General features: G+C 40.2%; 1 pseudogene; it reads right to left on the minus strand.

Moving 5' to 3' along the window:
* Positions 1 to 316: 316 nt before the first annotated feature.
* Positions 317 to 13,877, minus strand: part of LOC103228629 (sal-like protein 4) — a 65,453-nt pseudogene continuing 51,892 nt past the window's right edge.

Consider the following 13,877-nt stretch of genomic DNA (forward strand, 5'->3'; position numbering starts at 1 on the left):
GTTCTATGTATACAGTTTGTCACAAGTACAAAAGCTACTTTGCAAGACCCACTTCTTTCCAAAAAATTTTTTAATGCTAGTCTTTATTTGTTTTGGTATGAACATTTTTTGTTGTTTGATTTTTCAATTTTTTGCAAAGCAACATAGCAACAGTCGTGATTGTATGACTTGCCTGAGGTTGCGGTCACAACCTTCAAAAACATCATTTGCATATCAGTAAGAAAAAGAAAACAGGAGATGAGTGTTTACCAAAAAAGCAGATTCTAGAGATTTCACTGTGTCTGCATTTCTCCTTCCATGCAAGTTCTCCTTTAGCTTAGCTGACTGCAATCTTGTTTTCTTCCAGGAAGTGAGGGAACGCTGTCAGTAACACCTGGTTTTTCCACATCTGCACTGATGTCTGATTGGGAGCCGTCCATCTCGAAGACGGTGGTGTTATTCACAGTGGAGCTGGCCTCCAAGGAAACCAGGAGGTTAGGAACACCCCCACTCCAGATCACAGAGATCTCATTGGTCTTCATGGCCAGACTGCCACTGGGCATTCTGGTCTACTGGTTTCACACAACAGGGTCCACGTTCACCAAAGGGGCCAGGATTTCCTTGGGAAACATTTCTGAGACTTTTTTCTGTCTGTACTTAACAGAGCCATGGTGTTCTCCATGGCCAGCTTCCTCCCACAGCGGGCTGAGTTATTGTTCGCCCCATGGATCATGTAAAGGACTTTGAAACTGACTTTGGTGGTAAAACTCGTCCACAAATGTTGCATACAAAAGACTTCTCTCCCGTGTGAGTCCACCCATGAATCTGAAGAGCGCCAGCGGACGAGAAGTTCTTTCCACACCACATGCAGCCGTGTTGCTTGCGCTGTCGGCGTGGCTGGGCCTGTGGGCGTGGCTGGGCGGCTAACAAAGCAGTCATCCTGGGGACAATGTTAAGGGTCCCACAAACATGCCAGGAACTTCAACTTTGACATAGGTTGGCTGGGCTCAGATAAACATGGAAGGGAGACTGCTCTGACACTTGTTCTTGTAAAGGACCGCCTGGTCTTTGGGTTTGACGTTGACTGTGGAGATGCTCAGTGGCTTCCCCTTCCCTTTCTTGGATGGGTCTAGCGCCACAGTGGAGAAAGGACTCTGGAAGAGCACCGAGCTCGGCGTCTGAGGAAGCAAAGCACTTGGGAGATGAGACATGATGTTTGGGAACAACCTGGTTCCACCTGGCTTCAGTGCAAAGGGCATCAGCCCTGGGGACAGAGAGCTGGTGGTAGAAGGGATGTTGGCAGAAGGAATGCTGGCAGAACGGATGTTGGCGTGAAGTAGTTTGGCTTGTTTCGACGCATCCGGAGACAGACCTTGGCTTCCAGCTTTCTGGCTGAGCAAAGTCACAGCCATAGAAACCTGCTGGGATATGCGGCTGCCCAGGGTCGTCTCCCACCGCCAAAGTGGAGAGCATGGGAGGTCCACATGTGCACCTGAATGCGATCTGCTGGGTGAGTTGTACCTGCTGTCCCTGCTGCTGCAGACACAGGATCTGCTCAAGCACAAATGGGCACTGGGACAGGCGGCACATCTGCACTCTGCTGATTCATCACCACCTTGGTGCCTCATAGTGCCTGCAAGGTCACATTAGTGTTAGCCACTTTGCTTTTGGGTAAATAGCTTATATCTTGGAGGCGGGCAGCAGGACAGTCTCTGTCTTTAGGTACACCACAAGGTCCATAACTGGTTTCTTCCTGTCCCCTGAGCTGACACCATTCTCCCTGCGCCCATCCTCACTGCTTGGACTGGGTGGTTGGTAACTAAGTACAGCTCTGGAGAAGTCTTCTGAAGACACTGGCCCCTCCCTGTCATTCATGATGAGAACAGGTAGATTTTTAGTGTGATTTTTTTCTTATGTTCCAGAAGCTCAGAGATGCTAAAGAACTCTGCAGAGCATTTCTCACAGACACACGTCTCCTCCCGGCAAAGCCACGGTACTGTGGCTTCATGCTCACTCACCTCATCATCATTCCCTGGGTGGGTCACTGGAGCACCCGCTTCCCCTGCTGGAGCCCCAGGAACTGACCCCGGAGTTTGCAGATGTGGCTCCAGCAGCAGTGATATAGGACATTGTGATATTATTTATTTAATATCAAAACAAGCACAATATAAATTATCTTCCTAGCTGCATTACTGTCAAAGAAAAGAAATGAGAATGAAAGATGAGAATCAATATGGAATCTCATTGTATTGATATTGTTTTACTATTTTGCCATGAGAAAATATCCATGTGTCATTTATGTGTTTAAATTTTTTTGAGAATGAATGACAGGTTCTAGCATGATGATAGTTGCATGAGATAACATCTTCCTTCTTTCCCTTATAATCATGTTAAAACTTCATTTTAAGCAAAACTAGACTCCTACTATTCCTACCCAAAGTTCAGCAGTTTTTAATAAATAAATGCTCTTCATTTTGTTGTTTGCCTTTGGTCTATTCCAAGCCCTGAAATGATTCTTTTTACAGTTTTGTTCAGTTTTATAGTTGTTTGTGGAAGAGAGCATTTGCTGACCTTTTCACTCCATAACACTGGAACTCAATCATTTAATTTTTATTTGTGCTTATGGTTTTTTTTTCTGAGCCAATTATTTTATTTTTAGTAGAGTCTGTATTCTTTTTCTAAGACTGTTGTAACAAGTAACACGTGGCCAGGCGCAGTGGCTCAGGCCTGTAATCCCAGCACTTTGGGAGGCCGAGACGGGTGGATCACGAGGTCGGGAGATAGAGACCACCGTGGCTAACACGGTGAAATCCCGCTCTACCGAAAATACAAAAAAAAAAAAAAAAAAAAAAAAAAATTAGCCAGGCGCAGTGGAGGGTGCCTGTAGTCCCGGCTACTCGGGAGACTGAGGCAGGAGAATGGCGTGAACCGGGAAGGCGGAGCTTGCAGTGAGTGGAGATCGCACCAGTGCACTCCAGCCTGGGCGACAGAGCGAGACTCCGTCTCAAAAAAAAAGAAAAACACAAGTAACACGCACTGGGTGCCTTAAAACAACAGAAATTTATTTTCTCACAGGAAGCTGGAAGTCTGAAATCAAGGTGTGAGTTGGGCCCTCCTCTCTGGGAAGGCTCTAGGGAAGAATCTGTTCCATGCCTTTCTCTTCGCTTCTGGTGTTGCTGGCAATCCTCGGCTTGTGGACACATCACTCCAGTCTCTGCTTCTGTCGTCATATTGCATTCCATTTGTGAATCTTCAGATCATCTTCCCACGGTGTATGTCTGTCTGTCTCTTCTCCTCTTCTTATAAGGACACCAATCACGTTGGACTGGGGCTGTGAAGGTTGTCAAAATAAAAACAAAGTCACTTGTGTTAAAAATCCTCACAAATAGAGCCAAGAAACGCCACGAAGGAAGAGTTCTCAGGCACAAATACCTGATAACAAGAATTATGACAAAAGACTGCAAAAACTAAAGCTGTGCACAAAGGCCATCACAACCTTAGACACACAAAAATTCTTCTGCAAGGACATCTGCCCAGCAACTGCCTATCTAATCTGGTACTGGCACCACTCTTATTATTGATTCTTGTAGCTAAGGATAATTATTCCAAAACAATCATGCAATTATCCTCATTTTTTCTTTAAAATGTTGTCTGTCTTTACCTCCCTAAATATACGCATAGTTTCCTACAGCACATGTGTTCCCATTGCAGTGCCCTATTCTCAAATAAACATTTTTCTCTTAGAGCCTCCCTGTTTGTTATTTAGATTAATAAAATGATACCTCAGAAGTGGGACCCAAGTGCACCCACCTCAGAGGAATCGGCAGCCCCTGGTATCAAGTGAAGTATCAACTGAGCCCTTTGTGCTCTATGCTGCCATGAGTTACATTCTCTGCGCTAGTAAATACCCTTTTTATTTCTTGGACTCCCTTCCCTCAGTGAATTCTTTTTCACTTTCTGAGATAATACAAGATGTTTTGTCTTTTCTGGCAGGTGCTATCTGGAATAAGAACAATGCTTTTCTGATTTGAGTCCTCTGGTTTCTACAGAATTTATATTTTGTCTGGGTCTGCATGTCTGGTATAGTATTTTGTGTGGTCTGCATGCCTGGCTTAAAATTTTTGTGAACACTCTTATTTTTTGTTTCATTTGGGTTTGGTCATGTGCATCTGTAAATCATCTGGCTCCTTTTTCCCCCTTGCTTGTTTCTAAACATTTTCTGAGAGCAAACATAAACACTCTAAATGGTGGGCACAAGACAGCCAATTAAAAACCACTAGGACAGTCACCACTATCTAAAACATCAGTCCAAACTCCGTGACAGGAATTATAGAATTTTCTTCACTCTTGAGAGATTAATATAAAACAAAAATGATATTCTCAAACATTAAGCCATGCCAGGTTTTTGGGGACTCCTGCCAATTACATGATTTTCCTCATGCATTTTTTTATTTTTTAAATTTATTTATTTATTTTTTTTGTGGAAATGCAGTTTCACTATGTTGCCCGGGATGGTCATGAACTCTCGGCCTCAGGTGATCCTCCTGCCTTGGCTTACCAAAGCACTGGAATTGCAGGTATGAGCCACCATGCCCGGCCATGTTTTTAAACCAGTGGCCATCATGGGGATCATTCAAACTCCCCAAGCTTGTTTTACTTAAAGTTGAATTAGAAACTGTAACTGCAGAGTTAACATGTAGAGTCTTCTAAGTTTTCTATATCTCTATTTTTTTTCTGCCGACTTTGAATCTGCTAATTTTTCTACTTGTATTGAGATAAACACACTGCTTATGGCATTCCAGACAAGATTTTTTTTACAGTCTTAAAAGACTTTCAAACTAATGGCTTTACAACTTACAACAGCTCCATGGCAACCAACAATCTAGACACAAAATGTAAATTCTAGTTTGCCTGAAAAACAATTGCTTAGGGTGAGGAACAGTTAATTAAGGGATTGATATTCTAAAATAAAATAGACTACCTATCAGGGTAAGTAACATTTTGCTATATGACCAGACCCCATTTTCTAAGAAATATAATTTGTATCCAACTATCTTTTATAAACCAATAAGTATATATTACCATGTATTTAAAATTCTAAAGTTATGTTAAATTAAGTGATATTTATAGAATGTCCAAGTCATTTCCAAATAAAATAAATTCCAAAACATAAATAAATGTTTATAAGCTAGGCTCTCGATTAAACAGGTCAAAATCTTAAGCTCAGAGCAATAATATGAGGTGTCTCTCTGGCATAAAAATGGCTTTGTCTCCCATGCCCAGAAAAAGCAAACAAAGCAAACAAAAACCTGCTAAAGTGCTTTCTTACCCACATTGACTAATCAAGCAAACCAGACAAAAAAACAAAGCATATCCTTTGCCCACTTTTTGATGGGGTTGTTTGTTTTTTTCTTGTAAATTTGTTTGAGTTCTTTGTAGGTTCTGGATATTAGCCCTTTGTCTGATGAGTAGATTGCAAAAATTTTCTCCCATTCTGTAGGTTGCCTGTTCACTCTGATGGTAGTTTCTTTTGCTGTGCAGAAGCTCTTTAGTTTAATTAGGTCCCATTTGTCTATTTTGGCTTTTGTTGCCATTGCTTTTGGTGTTTTAGACATGAAGTCCTTGCGCATGCCTATGTCCTGAATGGTATTACCTAGGTTTTCTTCTAGGGTTTTTATGGTATTAGGTCTAACATTTAAGTCTCTCATTCATCTTGAATTAATTTTCGTATAAGGAGTAAAGAAAGGAACCAGTTTCAGCTTTCTACTTATGGCTAGCCAATTTTCCCAGCCCCATTTATTAAATAGGGAATCCTTTCCCCATTTCTTCTTTTTCTCCGGTTTATCAAAGATCAGATGGCTGTAGATGTGTGGTATTATTTCTGAGGACTCTGTTCTGTTCCATTGGTCTATATCTCTGTTTTGGTACCAGTACCATGCTGTTTTGGTTACTGTAGCCTTGTAGTATAGTTTGAAGTCAGGTAGCGTGATGCCTCCAGCTTTGTTCTTTTGACTTAGAATTGTCTTGGAGATGCAGGCTCTTTTTTGGTTCCATATGAACTTTAAAGCAGTTTTTTCCAATTCTGTGAAGAAACTCATTGGTAGCTTGATGGGGATGGCACTGAATCTATAAATTACCTTGGGCAGTATGGCCATTTTCATGATATTGATTCTTCCTATCCATGAGCATGGTATGTTCTTCCATTTGTTTATGTCCTCTTTTATTTCACTGAGCAGTGGTTTGTAGTTCTCCTTGAAGAGGTCCTTTACATCCCTTGTAAGTTGGATTCCTCACTTTTCAAAAGAGGACATTCATACAGCCAACAGACACATGAAAAAATGCTCATCGAGTCGCCAACTCCTGGCATGAGTGACACAGAAGACAGGTGATTTCTGCATTTTCAACTGAGGTACTGGGTTTATCTCACTAGGGTGTGCCTGACAATCAGTGCTGGTCAGCTACTGCAGCCCGACCAGCAAGAGCTGAAGCAGGGCGAGGCATCACCTCACCTGGGAAGCACAAGGGGGAAGGGAATCCCTTTTCCTAGCCAGGGGAACTGAGACACACAACACCTGGAAAATGGGGTAACTTCTACCCTAATACTTCGCTCTACTAAGGATCTAAGCAAATGGGCACACCAGGAGACTATATCCCACACCTGGCCAGGAGGGTCCCACGCCCACAGAGCCTCCCTCATTGCTAGCACAGCAGTCTGCGATCTCGCGGCAAGGCAGCAGCGAGGCTGGGGGAGGGGCACCCACCATTGCTGAGGCTTAAGTAGATAAACAAAGCCGCTGGGAAACTCGAACTGGGTGGAGCTCACAGCACTTCAAGGAGTCCTGCCTGTCTCTGTAGACTCCACCTCTAGGGACAGGGCACAGCTAAATAACAACAACAACAACAAAAAGCAGCAGAAACCTCTGCAGATGCAAACGACTCTGTCTGACAGCTTTGAAGAGAGCAGTGGATCTCCCAACGTGGAGGTTGAGATCTGAGAATGGACAGACTACCTGCTCAAGTGGGTCCCTGATCCCTGAGTAGCCTAACTGGGAGACATCCCCCACTAGGGGCAGACCGACACCCCACGCCTCACATGGTGGAGTACACCCCTGAGAGGAAGCTTCCATAGCAAGAATCAGACAGGTGCACTCACTGTTCAGCAATATTCTATATTCTGCAGCCTCTGCTGCTGATACCCAGGCAAACAGGGTCTGGAGTGGACCTCAAGCAATCTCCAACAGACCTACAGCTGAGGGTCCTGACGGTTAGAAGGAAAACTAACAAACAGGAAGGACACCCACACCAAAACCCCATCAGTACGTCACCATCATCAAAGACCGGAGGCAGATAAAACCACAAAGATGGGGAAAAAGCAGGGCAGAAAAGCTGGAAATTCAAAAAATAAGAGCGCATCGCCCCCTGCAAAGGAACACAGCTCATCACCAGCAACGGATCAAAGCTGGACGGAGCATGACTTTGACAAGATGAGAGAAGAAGGCTTCAGTCCATCAAACTTCTCAGAGCTAAAGGAGGAATTACGTACCCAGCGCAAAGAAACTAAAAATCTTGAAAAAAAAGTGGAAGAATTGATAACTAGAATAATTAATGCAGAGAAGGCCATAAACAAATGGACAGAGATGAAAACCATGACACGAGAAATATGTGACAAATGCACAAGCTTCAGTAACCGACTCGATCAACTGGAAGAAAGAGTATCAGCAATTGAGGATCAAATGAATGAAATGAAGTGAGAAGAGAAACCTAAAGAAAAAAGAAGAAAAAAAAAAGGAACAAAGCCTGCAAGAAGTATGGGATTATGTAAAAAGACCAAATCTACGTCTGATTGGGGTGCCTGAAAGTGAGGGGGAAAATGGAACCAAGTTGGAAAACACTCTTCAGGATATCATCCAGGAGAACTTCCCCAACCTAGTAGGGCAGGCCAACATTCAAATTCAGGAAATACAGAGAACGCCACAAAGATACTCCTCGAGAAGAGCAACTCCAAGACACATAATTGCCAGATTCACCAAAGTTGACATGAAGGAAAAAATCTTAAGGGTAGCCAGAAAGAAAGGTCAGGTTACCCACAAAGGGAAGCCCATCAGACTAACAGCAGATCTCTCAGCAGAAACTCTACAAGCCAGAAGAGAGTGGGGGCCAATATTCAACATTCTTAAAGAAAAGAATTTTCAACCCAGAATTTCATATCCGGCCAAACTAAGTTTCATAAGTGAAGGAGAAATAAAATCCTTTACAGATAAGCAAATGCTTAGAGATTTTGTCACCACCAGGCCTGCCTTACAAGAGACCCTGAAGGAAGCACTAAACATGGAAAGGAACAACCAGTACCAGCCATTGCAAAAACATGCCAAAATGTAAAGACCATTGAGGATAGGAAGAAACTGCATCAACTAATGAGCAAAATAACCAGTTAATATCATAATGGCAGGATCAAGTTCACACATAACAATATTAACCTTAAATGTAAATGGACTAAATGCTCCAATTAAAAGACACACAGACTGGCAAACTGGATAAAGAGTCAAGACCCATCAGTTTGCTGTATTCAGGAGACCCATCTCACATGCAGAGACATACATAGGCTCAAAATAAAGGGAGGGAGGAAGGTCTACCAAGCAAATGGAGAACAAAAAAAAGCAGGGGTTGCAATACTAGTCTCTGATAAAACAGACTTTAAACCATCAAAGATCAAAAGAGACAAAGAAGGCCATTACATAATGGTAAGGGGATCAATTCAACAGGAAGAGCTAATTATCCTAAATATATAGGCACCCAATACAGGAGCACTCAGATTCATAAAGCCAGTCCTTAAAGACTTACAAAGAGACTTAGACTCCCACACAATAATAATGGGAGACTTCAACACCCCACTGTCAACATTAGACAGATCAACAAGACAGAAAGTTAACAAGGATATCCAGGAATTGAACTCATCTCTGCAGCAAGCAGACCTAATAGACATCTACAGAACTCTACACCCCAAATCAATAGAATATACATTCTACTCAGCACCACATCACACTTATTCCAAAATTGACCACATAATTGGAAGTAAAGCACTCCTCAGCAAATGTACAAGAACAGAAATTATAACAAACAGTCTCTCAGACCACAGTGCAATCAAACTAGAACTCAGGACTAAGAAACTCAATCAAAATCGTTCAACTACATGGAAACTGAATAACCTGCTCCTGAATGACTACTGGGTACATAACAAAATGAAGGCAGAAATAAAGATGTTCTTTGAAACCAATGAGAACAAAGATACAACATACCAGAATCTCTGGGACACATTTAAAGCAGTGTGCAGAGGGAAATTTATAGCACTAAATGCACACAAGAGAAAGCTGGAAAGATCTAAAATTGACACTCTAACATCACAATTAAAAGAACTAGAGAAGCAAGAACACACACATTCAAAAGCTAGCAGAAGAAAAGAAATAACTAAGATCAGAGCAGAACTGAAGGAGATAGAGACACAAAAAACCCTTCAAAAAATCAATGAATCCAGGAGTTGGTTTTTTGAAAAGATCAACAAAATTGATAGACTGCTAGCAAGACTAATAAAGAAGAAAAGAGAGGAGAATCAAATAGACGCAATAAAAAATGATAAAGGGGATATCACCACCGACCCCACAGAAATACAAACTACCATCAGAGAATACTATAAACACCTCTACGCAAATAAACTAGAACATCTAGAAGAAATGGATAATTTCCTGGACACTTACACTCTCCCAAGACTAAACCAGGAAGAAGCTGAATTCCTGAATAGACCAATAGCAGGCTCTGAAATTGAGGCAATAATTAATAGCCTACCAACCAAAAAAAGTCCAGGACCAGATGGATTCACAGCTGAATTCTACCAGAGGTACAAGGAGGAGCTGGTATCATTCCTTCTGAAACTATTCCAATCAATAGAAAAAGAGGGAATCTTCCCTAACTCATTTTATGAGGCCAACATCATCCTGATACCAAAGCCTGGCAGAGACACAACAAAAAAAGAGAATTTTAGACCAATATCCCTGATGAACATCGATGCAAAAATCCTCAATAAAATACTGGCAAACCAGATCCAGCAGCACATCAAAAAGCTTATCCACCATGATCAAGTGGGCTTCATCCCTGGGATGCAAGGCTGGTTCAACATATGCAAGTCAATCAATGTAATCCAGCATATAAACAGAACCAAAGACAAAAACCACATGATTATCTCAATAGATGCAGAAAAGGCCTTTGACAAAATTCAACAGCCCTTCATGCTAAAAATGCTCAATAAATTCAGTATTGATGGAACGTATCTCAAAATCATAAGAGCTATTTATGACAAACCCACAGCCAATATCATACTGAATGGGCAAAAACTGGAAAAATTCCCTTTGAAAATTGGCACAAGGCAGGGATGCCCTCTCTCACCACTCCTATTCAACATAGTGTTGGAAGTTTTGGCTAGGGCAATCAGGCAAGAGAAAGAAATCAAGGGTATTCAGTTAGGAAAAGAAGAAGTCAAATTGTCCCTGTCTGCAGATGACATGATTGTATATTTAGAAAACCCCATTGTCTCAGCCCAAAATCTCCTTAAGCTGATAAGCAACTTCAGCAAAGTCTCAGGATACAAAATTAATGTACAAAAATCACAAGCATTCTTATACACCAGTAACTGACAAACAGAGAGCCAAATCATGAATGAACTTCCATTCACAATTGCTTCAAAGAGAATGAAATACCTAGGAATCCAACTTACTAGGGATGTAAAGGACCTCTTCAAGGAGAACTACAAACCACTGCTCAGTGAAATATAAGAGGACACAAACAAATGGAAGAACATACCATGCTCATGGATAGGAAGAATCAGTATCGTGAAAATGGTCATACTGCCCAAGGTAATTTATAGATTCAATGCCATCCCCATCAAGCTACCAATGAGTTTCTTCACAGAATTGGAAAAAACTGCTTCAAAGTTCATATGGAACCAAAAAAGAGCCCGCATTGCCAAGACAATCCTAAGTCAAAAGAACAAAGCTGGAGGCATCACGCTACCTGACTTCAAACTATACTACAAGGCTACAGTAACCAAAACAGCATGGTACTGGTACCAAAACAGAGATATAGACCAATGGAACAGAACAGAGTCCTCAGAAATAATACCACACATCTACAGCCATCTGATCTTTGACAAACCGGAGAAAAAGAAGAAATGGGGAAAGGATTCCCTATTTAATAAATGGTGCTGGGAAAATTGGCTAGCCATAAGTAGAAAGCTGAAACTGGATCCTTTCCTTACTACTTATACGAAAATTAATTCAAGATGGATTAGAGACTTAAATGTTAGACCTAATACCATAAAAACCCTAGAAGAAAACCTAGGTAATACCATTCAGGACATAGGCATGGGCAAGGACTTCATGTCTAAAACACCAAAAGCAACGGTAACAAAAGCCAAAATTGACAAATGGGACCTAATTAAACTAAAGAGCTTCTGCACAGCAAAAGAAACTACCATCAGAGTGAACAGGCAACCTACAGAATGGGAGAAAATTTTTGCAATCTACTCATCTGACAAAGGGCTAATATCCAGAACCTACAGAGAACTCAAACAAATTTACAAGAAAAAAAAAAACAACCCCATCGAAAAGTGGGCAAAGGATATGAACAGACAGTTCTCAAAAGAAGAGATTCATACAGCCAACAGACACATGAAAAAATGCTCATCATCACTGGCCATCAGAGAAATGCAAATCAAAATCACAATGAGATACCATCTCACACCAGTTAGAATGGCAAGCATTAAAAAGTCAGGAAACAACAGGTGCTGGAGAGGATGTGGAGAAATAGGAACAGTTTTACACTGTTGGTGGGATTGTAAACTAGTTCAACCATTATGGAAAACAGTATGGCGATTCCTCAAGGATCTAGAACTAGAAGTACCATATGACCCAGCCATCCCATTACTGGGTATATACCCAAAGGATTATAAATCATGCTTCTATAAAGACACATGCACACGTATGTTTATTGCGGCACTATTCACAATAGCAAAGACTTGGAATCAACACAAATGTCCATCAGTGACAGACTGGATTAAGAAAATGTGGCACATATACACCATGGAATACTATGCAGCCATAAAAAGGGATGAGTTTGTGTCCTTTGTAGGGACATGGATGCAGCTGGAAACCATCATTCTCAGCAAACTATCACAAGAACAGAAAACCAAACACCGCATGTTCTCACTCATAGGTGGGAACGGAACAATGAGATCACTTGGACTCGGGAAGGGGAACATCACACACCGGGGCCTATCATGGGGAGGGGGGAGGGGGGAGGGATTGCATTGGGAGTTATACCTGATGTAAATGATGAGTTGATGGGTGCTGACGAGTTGATGGGTGCTGACAAGTTGATGGGTGCAACACACCAACATGGCACAAGTATACATATGTAACAAACTTGCATGTTATGCACATGTACCCTAGAACTTAAAGTATAATAAAAAAAAATAAAAAATAAATAAAAAAACTTTTCAAACAAGAATCAGATCTTAGTAGTTTGTAGAGTTCAACAGCCTTTGAAATTCCTTATTATACTTGGTTAGTAAGGTTTACTATATATTTTTTAGTCAATATTTATAAAATATTCTCCTGGAAAATATTTGATTTCCCCAAGATATAGCAATTTGTAATAATAGAATTCTATTTTTCCTATATTTTAAAACTACTTCTGTTGAATAAATGTGGCCCATTTTTGTTTAAAAAAAAAAAAAAAAAAGCATAGATTTGTTACTAAAAAACCTAAGCCTATTTGGAGACTTGATTTTTTTCAGACAATTCAAGCTGAAAATAAACAATTGAATGTTTCATTCTAAATTCATTTGAAACCGATAAAAAAAAAAAGAGGGGGGTGTAAAGGGGCAAAAGAGATTTAAAAAAAGAAAACCAAACTGTTTTGTTCAAAATTTTGGTCCACAGCCTTCGTTAGACTACATATCAGGGTAAATAACATTTAGCTATATGAACAGACCCCATTTTCTAAGAAATATAATTTGGATCCAACTATCTTTTATAAACCAATAAGTATATATTACTATGTATTACTATCTCATGACTAAAATTCTAAAATGAAAGCTATAAGATCTTTATTGTGGTATGAGTATCTATATGTGTTTACACATTCTGTATGTTGCGTCTGCATGCTAAAATCTGCCATAGTCAGCTAGAAATCCCTTAAGGAATTCTATTCAGATTGGCTTAGATAAATGAGTGCTTATATAAATTATGGAGTAATCAACCCAAATGCCTTTTAGTGCATGTGACGTAATTATTTCTTTAATAAATAAGCTTGTTTTAAATTTGTTGATGAAATAAAAATAAAAATGTCTTCAGAATTTCAGCATTCATTTTTGTCTGGGTTTACTAGTCAGATAGGATTATATTTGTCTCTGCTAGATATTTTAAGATGCTAAAACTATAAACCCAGCCTAAAAACATAATGATCTCTGTTTGTGTAGCTCTTTGACAAGTAAGACTAATTTAATAGTGTTGGCTTAATAAAAACAGCTATATCTTTTAAGTTATCAGGAAAATACCCATATAATTAACTTTCAAGTTCTTACTTAGGTGAACACCTGATATTCACAGACTGTACACATGTTTAACAGGGAAATTACTTGAAATGATGAGTAGCTTTATCTCATATCTCAGCTTTCATAAGTAATTTAGGTAATATTGATAAAAATAAATAAATTAGGTAAATGTAAATGGAATAAAGATTTATAAGTGAATTTTTATATGATTTAAAATTCTAAAGTTATGTTAAATTAAGTGATACTCATTGAATGTCCAGGTCATTTCCAAATAAGATAAATTCCAAAGCATAAA

Source organism: Chlorocebus sabaeus, chromosome 22, assembly GCF_047675955.1.
Source record: "Chlorocebus sabaeus isolate Y175 chromosome 22, mChlSab1.0.hap1, whole genome shotgun sequence".
Taxonomy (NCBI): Eukaryota; Metazoa; Chordata; class Mammalia; order Primates; family Cercopithecidae; genus Chlorocebus; species Chlorocebus sabaeus.